Source organism: Dermacentor albipictus, chromosome 1 (genome assembly GCF_038994185.2).
Source record: "Dermacentor albipictus isolate Rhodes 1998 colony chromosome 1, USDA_Dalb.pri_finalv2, whole genome shotgun sequence".
Lineage (NCBI taxonomy): Eukaryota > Metazoa > Arthropoda > Arachnida > Ixodida > Ixodidae > Dermacentor > Dermacentor albipictus.
In genome coordinates this window covers 147,824,769-147,839,113 of record NC_091821.1, presented here as the reverse complement: position 1 = coordinate 147,839,113, position 14,345 = coordinate 147,824,769, and the positions used below count along the sequence as shown (strand labels likewise).

Below are 14,345 nucleotides of genomic sequence, written 5' to 3'. Positions count from 1 at the left end.
CAGAAGAGAAAAGTAATGTTCCGCAGCGTGGCGAGAGAACGAATGTCATGGTCGGCAGTCAGCCTCTAGAACCTGCGCAGAAATACGTTTATTGAGCTTAATTACTCGCAGGGGCCTCTGATCAAGGAAATTAACAAAAATAAAACATTAGCTGGAGAGCTTACGGCAGGCATTACTAAATCATGACCAGGGAGCTTACTGCTAACCATTGCTTTCTACCGTTACTAACGTATGGGGCCGAAACTTGGAAGTTACCAAAGAAGCTTGGGAAGACGTTGAGGACCGCGCAACGAACGATGGAATGAAAATTATTAGGCATGATGATAATAGACTGGAAGGCAGCGATGTGGATTAGAGAGCGAACGGGAATAGCTGATATACTGGTTGACATTATGAGGAAGAAGTCGTGCTGGGCAGACATTGCAATGCGTAAGGGAGAGAACTGCTGGTCTATTGGAGTTGCAAAATGGGTGCTAAGGGAAGGAAAGCACAGTCGAGGACGGCAGAGAATAATGTGGACGTGATGGAATCGGGAAACTTGAAAACACGTGGAACCAGTTAGCACAAGACAGGGGTATTGGAGATCGCTGGAGAAGCTTTCGTCCTGCGATGGACGTCAAAATAAGCTGATGATGATGATTATGTGACGACATCCATGCTAGCTTTGCGGCATGTCTTTCATGTTATGTCATGCATGCGTGTCATGCACGTTCTGATAGCTCGATTTCTGTCGATTGCGGGGGGGGGGGGGCGCTAGTAGCGGCGTAGCCAAGTGGGGCACACCGGGCACTTGTAACGCTCACTAAAAGTAAAATTTTTGCTGCTATGGCAATGGCCCCGCTCCTTCCCCCTCCACGGTCAATTGGGCCCCCCCCCCCTCACACGAAAAAATTTTCTGGTTACGCCACTGTGGGGAGGGGGGTGTAAGATTGCTCTAGACCCCTCCCCCTAACTTGTCAACGGAAACGGGGGACGGGAGGGCAGCTGCCGCCGGGCCGCAAACCTTAGGCAGCCCAATTAACGGCTGCATTTCCCTTTGGACGTGAATACTGCATTAATGCCATTACACTGTAGGATTCGTGGCGGTTCGAGGGCATGCGACAATAAAAAAAACACATCAGAAAGTCTTAGCTTGAGCAGATCTTTGGGAGCTGGGCAAGACTCTCACAAAAGAAAAAAAGCTTGGCACCACTCTTACATTGTCAACTCTGGGTCCCACCGCTGACTGTACATTTCCGGTAAAAAAAATCACCCATGAACTCCTCTCGGATTTGTCTAAGTGTGCGTAAGCATTGTGACTCTTCCTTATCCACACGCAGTCCATGTCGTTATCAATGTTATGAGACTTGATCCGACAAGTATAAGCGCCAGCGCTGCGGCGACACGGGCTGCTCTGGTCGGCAGCGCAAGCAAAGTACTGCAGGTGGCGGGGCCAGGCGCGCTGGTGACGTTCCGTTCGTTTTGAGCCGTTATCGCTCTTTAGCCCTCCTCATCCGTGACGAACCATTATCAACCGTTCTCCGGCGGCGGCTGCTTGTGGCACGGCCGCGCGAACCGTATCTTGAAAGCGAACTGCATTGTGGACAGAGTGTGCCCACTGCTGAAAACTTCACGCGCTGTGTTCTCACCGTTTACTTCGTTTTGAAAACAGACGCGCGCACACCTATCTTGAAAGTGATCTGCGAAAAGCGCATAGTGCGGCATAAGCTGAAAGCTTCGTGAGCGCAGTGTTCTCGCCGCTTCGGTCGCGTTGAAGCCTTGAAGCGAGAGCTAGCACGAAGGTGAATTCACTCGCTGCTGCGGGTTCTATATTGAAAGATATCGTGCGGTACGGACTGACGGACGGATGGTTTTTCTTGTTGGGGAAGTATAGAAATGCTTACGTTATAAAAAAAAATCGCAGGGTTCGCGAATTTCGTGATAAGAACCAACACCAACCTACTCCCCCACCCCCCGCTGAGCGATGCCGTCTTGATCGCCCCCTCCCAACCCCAGGAAAAAGGACACTACCTTTCTATCTCAGTTGAAGAAAGGATGATGAAGCGTTAACAACGACAATAACGGCATTTTCTAACGAGTTGTCTTATCGCCTCTGAGATTTGCGCGCGAAGCTGGCGCGCGCGAACCTGAGAGGCCATAATTGGCCGCTTAATAGCATAAAAAGACAAAGATAATGCCAAACGACACAACTAAAAATTTAAACAAAGAACTGATCTTAGCTATACTGTTTGGGGAAAAGAAATAAAAAAATAGACAGCCGCACCACACGCCACTAAAGCCACCACCGCCGGCATAACGCGGAACCAACTGTTGGCAACATTCATTCGCGCGTCATTGCTTCGTCCGCGTCGTCTCCGCAACGAGAGCCGCCATCTTCTCGCGCCTAACGTTTTGTAAGGTTTTGTTCTCTGCAATCCGCGCACACAGCTCATCGGTGGCTGCACGTCTGCTCGGCGTCGCAATGCGGCCTGCGTCATTTTCTGGTGCTCGCGCAATCGGTGTGAAACATGTCGCATGTGAAATGTTTGATAGAAGTGCCTCACGTCCAAGTCAAGCCGCCGTACGGGTGTATGGCTGTGCGCCCCGTTCTCGGAAGCGTCGACGGGTTTCCGGCATGCGGATTTCAGGTACGTGCAAATGCGTTTCGCCCTCCTATTGAGCTCCGGAGCAAAGCGTGCAATATTTCATGTGAAAGATGCAGTGCCCGTGATCATGGTGTGAATTTCGAGCGGCAAACGAGAACTTTGGCACTTAGAGCACACCGCGGCTGCTAAGTCAGCGTGGAAATTGTTTTACGTTACCGTAATATGTTGCTGTCAGTCTAATCTGCGGCTTGTGGGTAGCTAGCCCATTGACGTTTGCTTGCGGCAGCGATAGGTGTATAAATGGAAGCGGTAATAATTTTCGAGAGCAGAGTTTTTTCGCTCGATGTTTGGTCGTGTTTATGGCGTTATGAAAGCTAGAAAACTAAATGGCTTGATCGTGCTTAGTTCCAACTCTAAGGGGCGTAACGTTGGCGCTGTATATGTTTGTTTTCGGTGTCACGAGTACCACTTTCGTGCTTTTGTTGCATGAGAGTGGTAGCTGCTGCGTGCCGTCTGGGTAGAACACAATAAAAGCAATTTCTTCACTCATACGTATGCAATGTGAGGTAACAAAATTTCCAGCGTTTCATTCGGAGCGTAAATATCCAGTGTAGTTTAGTAAGAAACTCAAATTCTGTGTTAGCTTAGTAGGCGTGAAACAAGTGAAACTCGCATTCCTTTTTGAATTGTTCGCCCAAACTGCACCGCCCCCAGATGCGTCATCGGGTAATTGACAGTAGCTTCGCTACGTGAGTTGTTTTATGCGCCTATATTGCCCGGTTAAGTATCCTGTTCATTTACGCTGACGCTCGTTCATCTTGATTTTAAGCGGTTACTATCCCCGAGTACCGGACGATGCCAAACTTGTGAGGTGTAGCAAACGCGGGAAATTCAAAGTGGCGTGGCTGCAAGGCCCTGTTTTTACGTTTCTTGCATTCAAAGCCAACAGACACAGTATCACTGATTTATTTTCCATTTCTGCTGTACTTGAGCAATCTAATGTGACAACTGCATCTGCTCTTTAATGTTCTCCATTTACTGTGTATTCAGCTTGGCTGCCACCTTCTCTTCACAGGATGCCGCTGTGATAGCTCTTTCGTATAGCACATGCCTCTAGGCCCTTGTGTTTCAAGGGCTCCCGCGAGGCAGCAGTGCTCCAAGTAATTTTACCATCCTGTATATTTTCTATTTTGCATCATTCTTCCACGATGGATTTTAATGTTAATAGTATTTGTCATTAGTCATCGCCATAATGTTATAGCACGTAGATTTTACGCACTTCACATCGACAATTTTTAGGCCAGTTTACAGCCAAGTCACATCTTCCATAATACATCGTCAACATTACCACTTGTCATGGCGCTCTTTGGCCAAACCTGGCCCTTGCGCCATAAAACACCACACATCATCATCATCAGCTTGGCTGCCAAAAAATGCTTGAATTTCTTTCAGTATCCAAGTGACGAAATATTTCACTGACGGCCGTGTGTGAAACACGCAAGATGACAAAACTGATAGCAAAATGATGAGATATTTCTTTTATAGCGTTTGGACTCTACTTTTGGTGAGGATGTCGATCGACCTTGGGCCTGGCGACAGCACACCCGACATCGCCAAAGTGTAGCCTATCAGTTGAGTGCCCCCGAATGGACCATCAACATTGGAAAATGAAGCAAAGCCAGGTAGTGGCAATTTTTACTTTGGAACAGAATACTGACAGCTACCTCTTTTTTTAAGAACTAAATAACATATTTACAAACCAATCCTTTCTCTTTGTGCAGCCTACATAGAATTGTTTTTTGCTTGTTATACAGACCTTCAGAAAGCAGTTCTGAACCCTTTTTGCATGCACAAATAAATAAAGAGGAGTGCACTTTCTGAAGAAATTGACGCACTGAAATGTGCGTTCGACACACAGTGAGATGCAAAATAACCAACAACTTTAAAGCGGTAAAAAAAATTTGAAACATGTTCTAACATCATAGCCCGCCTTGGCATACGGATCTAAATATAACAGCAACGGAGGTGCATGCAGAGAAGTGTTTGTAAATGTTTGCAAGATATGTACATTGTCTAAGAAATTGTTTTTATTTACTTGGAGCTTCTTGGTGCCATGGCAGTGCAGTAAAAGCTCAAAATGATGCCCCTGCTCCTAATAACGCACTTTTAGATTTTAAAATTAAATTATGGGCTTTTACATCCCAAAACCTAAAGTTTTGGTAACCTGGCTTCTTTAATGTACACCTGAATCTAAGTGCATAAGCGGTATTGCATTTTACCCTCATTGGAGGGCAGCTGCCATGGTCTAGATTGAAGCTGGGACCAGCATGACTGAGCAGCATGGCATCATAGTAAGTGGGCTATTACACCAGGTCAAAATGAGAAATACTGCTTAGAACTACCAACTTCTTGGCTCACAAGCACTTTGCACTAAGTTAAAGGAGTATGTAGTACTGTCAGTGGCCGTTTATGTACCAATTTCTTTTTAACCTGACTCCATTATTAAAGTGCGAAGCTTCAATTAGTCAAAACCAGCCTAAATTACAGAACCAGCTCAAAACACGCACCATGTATAGCTGGATTGGGACATGAAAATGGAGTCAATTCATGTCGCCGAAAATGGCGGTGGCAGTCACACTATTTCATGCATTTTGCCTAAAACATAGTCAATAATAAATAATCAATTTCTAAAATATACTTTTCAAAAAGTTTTTTTCAAGCATGAAAGGAGGAGCCAAATGGTGTTCAGGTGCACGAGCAGTTAGTTGCACGGCACTTCTTGCATGTGTTCACTGGCTTCTTTATAGCTTGAAAGAAAAATTTGTTGCACCTATTGAGCAGTAGAAAGCTGGATTGGGAATTTTTCAGGATGCTCTACAATTTTCGCACTGACACTTTTGCTTTGAATATAATATTTGAGCAGTTAAGTAATCGTTACTAACTAATTAACTAATTAGAAGAAATGTAAGAATTGGTTTCACTTCCTCAAAACGATGGCAAACGACATTGCCTTGGTGCTGTCCAGCTACGTGGCACTTGTACATATTTAAAGCTTGCACATGTCATACAGACCACCTGGTAATTACAAGGCATATATAGAAGTGGCTAAGTTGTGTGAGCCAGCCATATGTAGCAAATCATGAGAAACAGCCATGTTTCTTTCACTTAAGGGCATGATAAGATTTACATGCTATACACCTTGCATCAGTGTGTTCTAGGCCTGTTCGTAGTTTAGCTGCTACATAAACAATATTTCTCCCCATGTAAGCTCATATGCATCTTTCAAGTATATTGCCCCGTGTGTCCAAATTAAACCATCCTCGCGCTTCCTTCATTATGTATACATCTGTTGCTGTGCTAAATTTTTAACATGCAACTGCACAAATTTTCATCTAGTTTACATATTTCCTCGTTGTTTGGCGGCTTTATTTCTGAACAAGTTGTTTTCGTTAAACCCTGTTGCACACAGCAGTACACAGCATTTCTGCCTAGAGTGGGAATTGTTTTTTTTTTCAGATTGACATAAATACACCTTGCCTGGGCAATGTAAGGCATTCTACATAACACGGCCCTGCAATAATGTTTCATATTGCATTCCAGCATCATACAGAACTGTTTACTTACCAGATTAGAATATGTATAAGTGTTGGAAGTAACAGAACTGGAAGAAGCCAGCAGATAATGAGGCCAATAAAGCATAGAGGAACATGTTTTAAGTTTTTTATATGAAGTATAGAAACGATGAATTCTAGGTAAGTGAAAGTGGATTAAAAGATATCCAGCTCTTGGTGGGGAACGGACCCATAACCTTCACATTACGCATGTGATATACTAACCACTGTGGTACTACGGCCGTGTTCGAGCGTCGACAATCTGAGGGGCCATTGTGGACGGTTGAATGCTGCCTCGGTGGCACAGTGGTTAGTGCATCGCATGCCTAATGCAAAGGCTGTAGGTTCGTTCTCCCCCCATGCCTGTTTTTTTTTACCATTTTCATTTCCTTTTATCATTTCTACATTTAAATAGAAAATTACAAATAAGTTTCCACGTGCCTTCCCTGGCATCTTCCAGCTGTGATTCAGAAAAATTTTGACCCTCAGTATCCGTCCTTCTCGTTTGGAAGAACAGGAGCTTCATTTTAAAAATAATGAATTCACCTTGTTCAGCATCTCAATGTGGTCTCAAATCTCATCACAGCATGTGTATTACTAAGTGAAGTTTTTGTTAAGATGATATAGCATGGGACCTAATTAGTAGCCTTTGTGTACAGATATATGACTAGTCTAATAAATAGGAGGATTTTAAGAAGCACTTCTAACGTGGTCTGAGCAAGTGTTTAAAAAAACTAATCTAGCATGATTTCAGGCATAGCTGTTGCCCCTGAAAAATATTTGGATCATCTGCATTGGCATTGTTTTTAGAGAGCACCAATACTGCTTTGATAGAAGTAGCCTCGTGGAACATGAAGCATCGCTTCTTGCTTAGTCAAGGAAATATTATCTGCATATCTGACGTGCATGTGTCATATGCTCGAATGCTGTTTAAAGGCTGCTAATAAGAAAATTACTTCACTTGCCTTCCAGAGATTGCTTCAGTAGTCTATGCTACTCGATCATAAACAATTTACCAGAGTGAACTTTCATCACAGTTGGCTTTGCAATGTTTATGCAAAATACAATTGCCTACTAGACATGTGACTGCACTAAAACTTGGAATTAATGACCAGTAAGATTTATGGGACCAGCAAAACTTAGTTTATTACTCCAGAACAAAATGCGAGGCACTTCGGTTATTTCTGCCATAGAGTTTCTTACAGTAATTACTAGAGGGAACTCTGGCGCCGCAGTCGTACCACCATGGGAATGATGGAAAGCACATGGATTTGTCTGATATTCGTGCTTGTGAATTCAGACGTTCTTGTGGCTTCGTATATTATACGCTATATAAATCTTATTGTCGTAAATTTCAGCGCAGTCTATACTCTTCGAAGTGCAGAAGACGGCGCCAACACGCACAATTGCTATTAATTGCAACGATTGAGCTTGTCCAGGTAGCCAAATCGAAAGGCACCAAGCGTCTCAAGGCACTAGTATGCCCGCGATAAATTCATCAGGGCGTTGCACTCGCTTGTCGTTACATGCCTCCGTCGCTTAATGGTTTCAATATCAGACTTCTGTTCTAGAGTTCCTGTGTTTGAATCCTGTCGTCGGACGATTTTAATGTTTATTTATTTATTACACAGTATATTGTTGAAAATGACTAGAATACAAAGTCACAAAGCCGTTTGAAGCCAAACAGACGTAGTTTAGGCAAATCCATGTACTTCCCATAATTTCCATGCTGGTACAGCCGTTCTTGTTTGATCTCCTGTGGACACTAACGTCAGAGTTCCCTCTAGTAATTATTGTATGAAACTCTGATTTCTGCGCCTCGCTCGTGCAGAAACGGCACCACACCTGCTGCGTAAACATGCACTGCCTTTCGGCCGAGTGCAGGGAATGCTGTGAACTCGCCATGTACATAGCGTGCACTAAGTAAAACAAATCACAACGTGCAGTTGCTACCACGTTGAACTGGTGGAATGAGTAGTGAAATGCAGTACCTCCTGAACTAGTTCAGAAAGTGCAGGTTAATCAAGTGGAGATTATATAGCAACAGAAGTTGAGTGATTCTGCATTACATTCACGAAATATACTTCATGATACTTTTCCATTTATTTCCTCAGTTATTAAGAATCCCTTTTGCATTGTTGGACAAAACTACAGAATGCCAACATATTTTCCAGCATTCACTGGTAGCAAACATGTCAAAACATGTTCTAGTGTCTGGATTGCCGCTTTAGCTGTTAACCCCCAAGTTAATTCCGGAAAATGTACCAAATGTTTTACGTACTCAATTTTCGGTGTCATTCTCTTTCTAAAAATATATTACTTCATTGGTCTCTGGTTAGAAATAACACAAAAATAAGAGCTGCTCTTGAGGGCAGCTTTCCCTCAATGCCGACTGTAACTCATCTTTGACAACAAGAGCAGCATAACGTCGGGCAGAAAGAGTGCAACTAGTCATTGGCGATATTGGTACTACCTCCAGTCACTAGTACAGCTTGTGATCAATGGTTAAAGGTTGCGACTTTGTTGCTGCCCAATTTTAATTCTGCAGCTGTTACACTTGGGTGTAGCATGTGTACGTACGTGTGCATGCATTAAAATGACTTCACGCTAGAGCAAAGCAACTAGTGCAGAGAGGCATTAGTCATCTTTATATATTTGCTTTGTAAAGATGCACTAACTTTATCTTTTGCAATATAGACTTGGCGCTCATTGGCCAAAGATGCCCTTGTGCTACTAAAACCTACCAATTAATTCGCTTTTTGCAGTAGCAGGTGCTTATTCCTTTTTCAGGATCGGTCTGTGAGTTCTAATTTGTTTTTCTTGAACTGTGCAATTCCCACTCACAGGACTGCATGTCATCTAAGGTGTTCCTTTTTCAATCAAGAATGTTGAGGTTGTGTTTGTGAAACTCGATTTCTTGCCTCAAACGAGCTTGTACAAACTGACCAAGCTGATAATTCTACCTGCTTATATAATAAATGTGTTGCGGTTATGAACCCTCATAATGAATGACACACAGTATAAACATTTTATCTAATAAAACAATTTAATGAAAATTTTCATGTTTTTCGCGTTCGTGTTCACTTCTCTACTCTCGTGTCCTGTCTGCATGCCTCACCTCTTTTTTTGCATATTAAATATCGTATAAACTTAACCATGCTTTTTTACCACAGTGCAGGGGGAAAAGGTTCCGGTAACACTGCATTCAGTATGGTGGCCCAGACGTGTATTCAAGCAACCTCCTTCATGTGGACCAAGAACTACTCTGCAGTGTCTCACAGACTTCCATGCGAAGCCCTCAACATTCTCGTCTCAGTGGAATGGCTGCTCATCTATCTGCGTGTCCATCACCAAGATGGCCAGTTGTAAAGCTCCTGTACCCGTTTAAGACAGCTTAATGATTTTTTTTATTTAGTTTTCATGGTTGGCCGTAGAATCTTAACATTTTTGATGTTTCTAACGTTTTTACCTGGCCCAAAGTGGTGCAATAACTTTAAACCAGTGTAATGTATTTAAGTGATGCTCACTCTAATGCCTATCTGGTTTTGTTTGTGTTTAAGAAATTTGAATTTCTGATGAGGTAACAGCATTTAAACTTGGCATCGTGGCTCTATTCAGTGAGCTGCTAGGAAATAAGATGCAAAACTTATCACGCGCCAGTTGTAGCATTTTTGTTTTCAAGAATAAAGTATACATGTTTCAAAAGATGGAAAGTGGGGAAAAAGCCTCAAGAACATAATCATCCTAGGATTGTCATGTCCTTACAACTCTGCAATGACTAATGCCTCATACATCTTGGGAGCACATTGGTCGGAATGCCTACAGGTATACTTGATAAGAGAATAGCTTGCACTCAGATTTGCCACGCAGTTGATGGCTGATAGCTTTTGTTTGTCGTCTTCATGTTACTACTGTGTATTCAATATTCATTTACATGTGCTGCGGTTTTTTGCAGTCACACACACACACACACACACATACATATATATATATATATATATATATATATATACATATATATATATATATATATATATTCTTCGTTTCAATAAAAATTTAGTTGAGAGTTAGCGCTCATCCTGTCTGCTTCTAGTCTGTGTCCGTGTTACTTCGCGCTACAATCCAAGATCAGGTTACTGTACGAACTTGCCCAACTTTTTATCCTTATGTTAAAGACACACGCAGACTTGTTCTTACTTATGTGACCGGTTATTTTTGTGCTTTATAATAAGATGCAGTGCTTTTCAAATGAAAACATGTGATAGTTCGTAGTGAGGTTATTTAAAAAAACTGTTCTGCTTAAAATTTAATTGAGCAAGCCTGTGCCATTATTCGGTGCTTATGTCTTTGTATTGGTATGGTTTTACTCGTCTTCCTTTTTACTTTTAAAATGTGCAAACATTATTATGTAACCATTTGTCTTGAATGAAATAAATACTTCTGACATTTCGTCACAAATTTTACAATGATTTTGTTCAATTAGGTAACCTTAGACTAGCTGATTGTTATTCTGGTAGCTTAACTTACAATGCCTGTAGAATATTCAATGCAAGCACATGGTGAAAAATACAAGTTATTGGGTATAAGCAGGTCACTGTCAGTAAATGGAGCATACGTATATTTCAGAAAATAGTGCATGCTTACATATTGAACAGCATGCACAGCTACACATGCTGTTTTGTTCGTAAATGCTGAAAGATTATTCGACGTGGAAGCACTTTGTTCTTGGGCTTTCAGTGCCACCTTTAAGTCATATATGTGAAGGTACTAGTAGAAGCATCCCGTGGAGATAAATGACAACTTTGATGAATAGAGGTATAAAATATGTGCTTAAAACGGCAAAAAACTGCTTGACAGGCAAACGTATGCTTCTGTAGTACTGCACTTGTTACCGTCGCCAATACATGCATTGCTTGCGCTCTATTGCATTCAATATGAGCTACAGCAGCGAGCTGTGGTGTCTTTCCCTCTTGGTCGAGCTGGTGTTGCGAAAATTTTTGACCAAGAAAAGGAGGTTTTTAATCATTTCTGAAATGCATGTAACTATGCTTTTGGCTGTGTGCTGTTTCCACGGAGTTATAAGTACTGGTGCACCAAGGTGCGGGAGATCCTGTGTCCTTAGTGCAGCGCGCATTGTTATTGCGCTCTGCATCCTGCCGGCAGTGTACTATCACTGCAGAGGAAGATTACGAAAGCATGGCGTGTGTGCCTTGCTGCAATGGCGAAACCTTAAATTGTTTGCCTGAAAGGGCCGCACGTTATGCTACCACATGACGGACCAGAAGCGCAATAGACGACGCCTCACAGATTCTGGCTCATACTGAACAAGGTAGTACCATAGCTAAGGCTAGGCAGCATTCACAACAGCTAGTCTGCCCATTAACTACATGGCTGTAGTGAACGCTAAAATACTTGCAGGGATAACACCCTTTTGGAAGGGTGTTGTCACATGCTACACCCATATTGAAAGGGTGGTTGTCTGTGTTACACCCCATATAGAAAGGGTGTTGTTTGCTTTACACCCATAGGTGAGGTGACGTCATATTAACAGCCCTTCTTTTGTGGGATGTTAATGTGCACCCTTTCCTTGGGGTGTAGCAATACACCCAAAAAGGGTGTCACCCATGGGACAAGCCATTTACACCCTTAAGGGTGTTAAAATTTTTAGAGTGTATACTTGGTCGTGTGGCTCACGCCGTAGAGATCATAGAAAACATTGTAGTATTGCCATGAAAGAAGCGAAGATGCTCCATTTTAGAGGTGTTTTCTCAGGAATCATACGAAGTGCGCTACGTAGGACAGCAAGGTCCGCAATAGGTGGCGTTGTCTGGAAAGATGTCTAAAAGCTTATGGTAATGGCTTTTGCAGGGAAGATCACAGGTTTTGCAGAATCATCCACAGAGGCCGAGCCATCGTAGATGGCCTTTGTATGCCTGGTGCAGCATGAGTAGAGGAGGAGTAGATTTTGATGAAGAGAATGGAGTAGCGGTCGGCCTGGAGGGCGTGTCTCTAGCCTGCTATTGCTCACTGGAGCAAGAGGAAATGGGAGATACAGGGAAAGGTAGGTGGTAGGTGATTATGATATGGTAAAATAAGTTACTATGTACATGTTGTCCAATGCGAAGGCGCGTACTTTAGACACACTGCACGCAGGAGTAATCTTGTTTACACAAATCGTTTATCGCGCAAACACATTTCGCACTGCCTTCACGTCTCACAGGTCCTAGAGCGACCCTCCAAGCCAATCTCACATGAAGTTCAAGAGTGATTTTATGGAGCGTTGGGAAGGGTCAATTCTCCACGCGCCTAAAATATTCTGAAAAAAAAGGGGGAGGGGGGGGAGTCCAAGCGGTCAACACTAAACTTAAGTGTCCTTCGCTCGGCCGCATATTGAGGATACACGCAAAGTATGTCAAAGTCAAAGCGAAAGTCAAAGTCAAAGTATTTTATTTAGGCATCAGAAAACGGGAGGAAGAAGAAGACGACGGTCGCAAGCGCTAGGGTTCCATCTCGGCTCCTGCTCTCTTGACTGATTTTGGCAAGATTTTCGCCTCCAATCTCCATCATGTTGTGACCAACGCACGTCTAAGGGGAAGAGGATCACATCGATATCGGACTTTCTCCGGTGGGTGGCCTCTTCCATTTTATGAAGGTTTTTGTGCTCGGCCTACGTCACCGCCTTTCTGGCCCTAACGACAAGCCTAGCCCGGCGTAGCGCCCATTGGCGTCACCAGGTGTAGCTAGAGCAAGAATTCTGAGATCTCAGTAACTATGCAAATGACGGTTGACGGGGAGGATCTTCCTCCTGAAGAATTTTCAGCAGAATTTGGATGGCAGTCGGCAGTTTCGAAGCGTATGTCCGCCAAGGCGGACTCTGCCAACCGGCCTAGCGGCGGCATATGGGGGAATAGGCGTAACGCTGGCGCGTCATTCAGAAGTCAGGAAAATGGAGATAAGCTCAAAAGCAAAATCATCAGGGCGTCACGGATGCCTCCCATGCCCAAGGAACATGCCAAAATTATCATACGGCCCCGCGGAGGGCTGAATATTGCCAAGACAGGACCGACCGTGATCGGCAAGGCGATCGTGGAAGCGGCGGGTCTTACCCCTACGCAAATAAGCTCGGACATCATTTGTCCTAACATACTACAAAACATTCTGGTGGCCAGCACGCCCAACCGAGACAACGCTTCAAAATACACAAGAATCAGGGCAATTCATGTGGCTGGAAGAATGTTTGAAGTCAGTGCATACGAGGCCGCCCCCCACACCACGTGTAAAGGGGTAATCAGACACATCGACCTCAACGACAGTCCATCGGACCTGGAACGTAACATCATCAACGAGAGAAACCCGCTGGCCTTGGCGGTCAAGAGAATTAAGAACACAGGCACAGTCATCATTGCTTTCGACGGACTCAAGGTTCCGAACTTCGTACGCTATGGCCCAGTCCTTGTGAAATGCTTTCTTTATCGCAAGCAAGTTGATATTTGCTACGCGTGCGGCAAACTCGGCCATCGTGCCGACGTTTGCCCGACTCCCGAAGAGTCCACCTGCAGAGGATGTGGGGCAGTCAACCCGGACGATCAACACCAGTGCACGCCAAAGTGTGGGTTGTGCGGGGGCCCACACCCTACGGCGGACAAAACGTGCAAGGAGCGATTCCGGATCCCGTACATCGTCAATGGGAGAGTGCGACGGTGGAAGCTTCAACAAGTGGGGCTTCATCAACACCACATAGCAGCGACATCAAAAATCACTTCGAGCAACTTCCACCGCAAGAGCCTAGGGGGCGCTCCCGATCCAGGGGACGCTCTGGCTCCAGAGAGAACCCACGGAGTCGCTCTCGATCCAGAGGGCGCTCTTGTTCCAGAACCAGGACCAGATCACGCTCCAGGGGTCGCTCCGGATCCCGGCGCCGAGGCAGTCAAGTCCGGTTCAGGTCCTGCTCGAGGTCCTGCTCCAGAGATCGCCGACCCGAGTGCTACCCAACTTGGGCCGACCGAGTTCGAGGAACGCCGGGAAAGGTAACGCGGGGCTCACCGCCAGAGCATGATAGAGGTAACAACAGACTAGCGCAACTTGAGCGTGAAAACGAGATGATGAAGAACACGATAGCTCGACTGATGACAGAAATTGCCGAAATTAA

The 14,345-nt window shown here is 44.3% G+C and overlaps 1 long non-coding RNA gene across 2 annotated transcripts; it reads left to right on the top strand.

The window, feature by feature from the left end:
* The first annotated feature begins 2,366 nt into the window (after positions 1–2,366).
* On the top strand, positions 2,367–10,151 carry LOC135911010 (uncharacterized). Of its 2 annotated transcripts, none has more exons than XR_010567179.2 (3): positions 2,367–2,627; positions 4,131–4,267; positions 9,375–10,151. It is a non-coding gene; the product is annotated as an uncharacterized lncRNA (long non-coding RNA). The 2 variants fall into 2 exon arrangements; XR_011512042.1 differs by having other exon boundaries at positions 9,370–10,151.
* Positions 10,152–14,345: the final 4,194 nt, after the last annotated feature.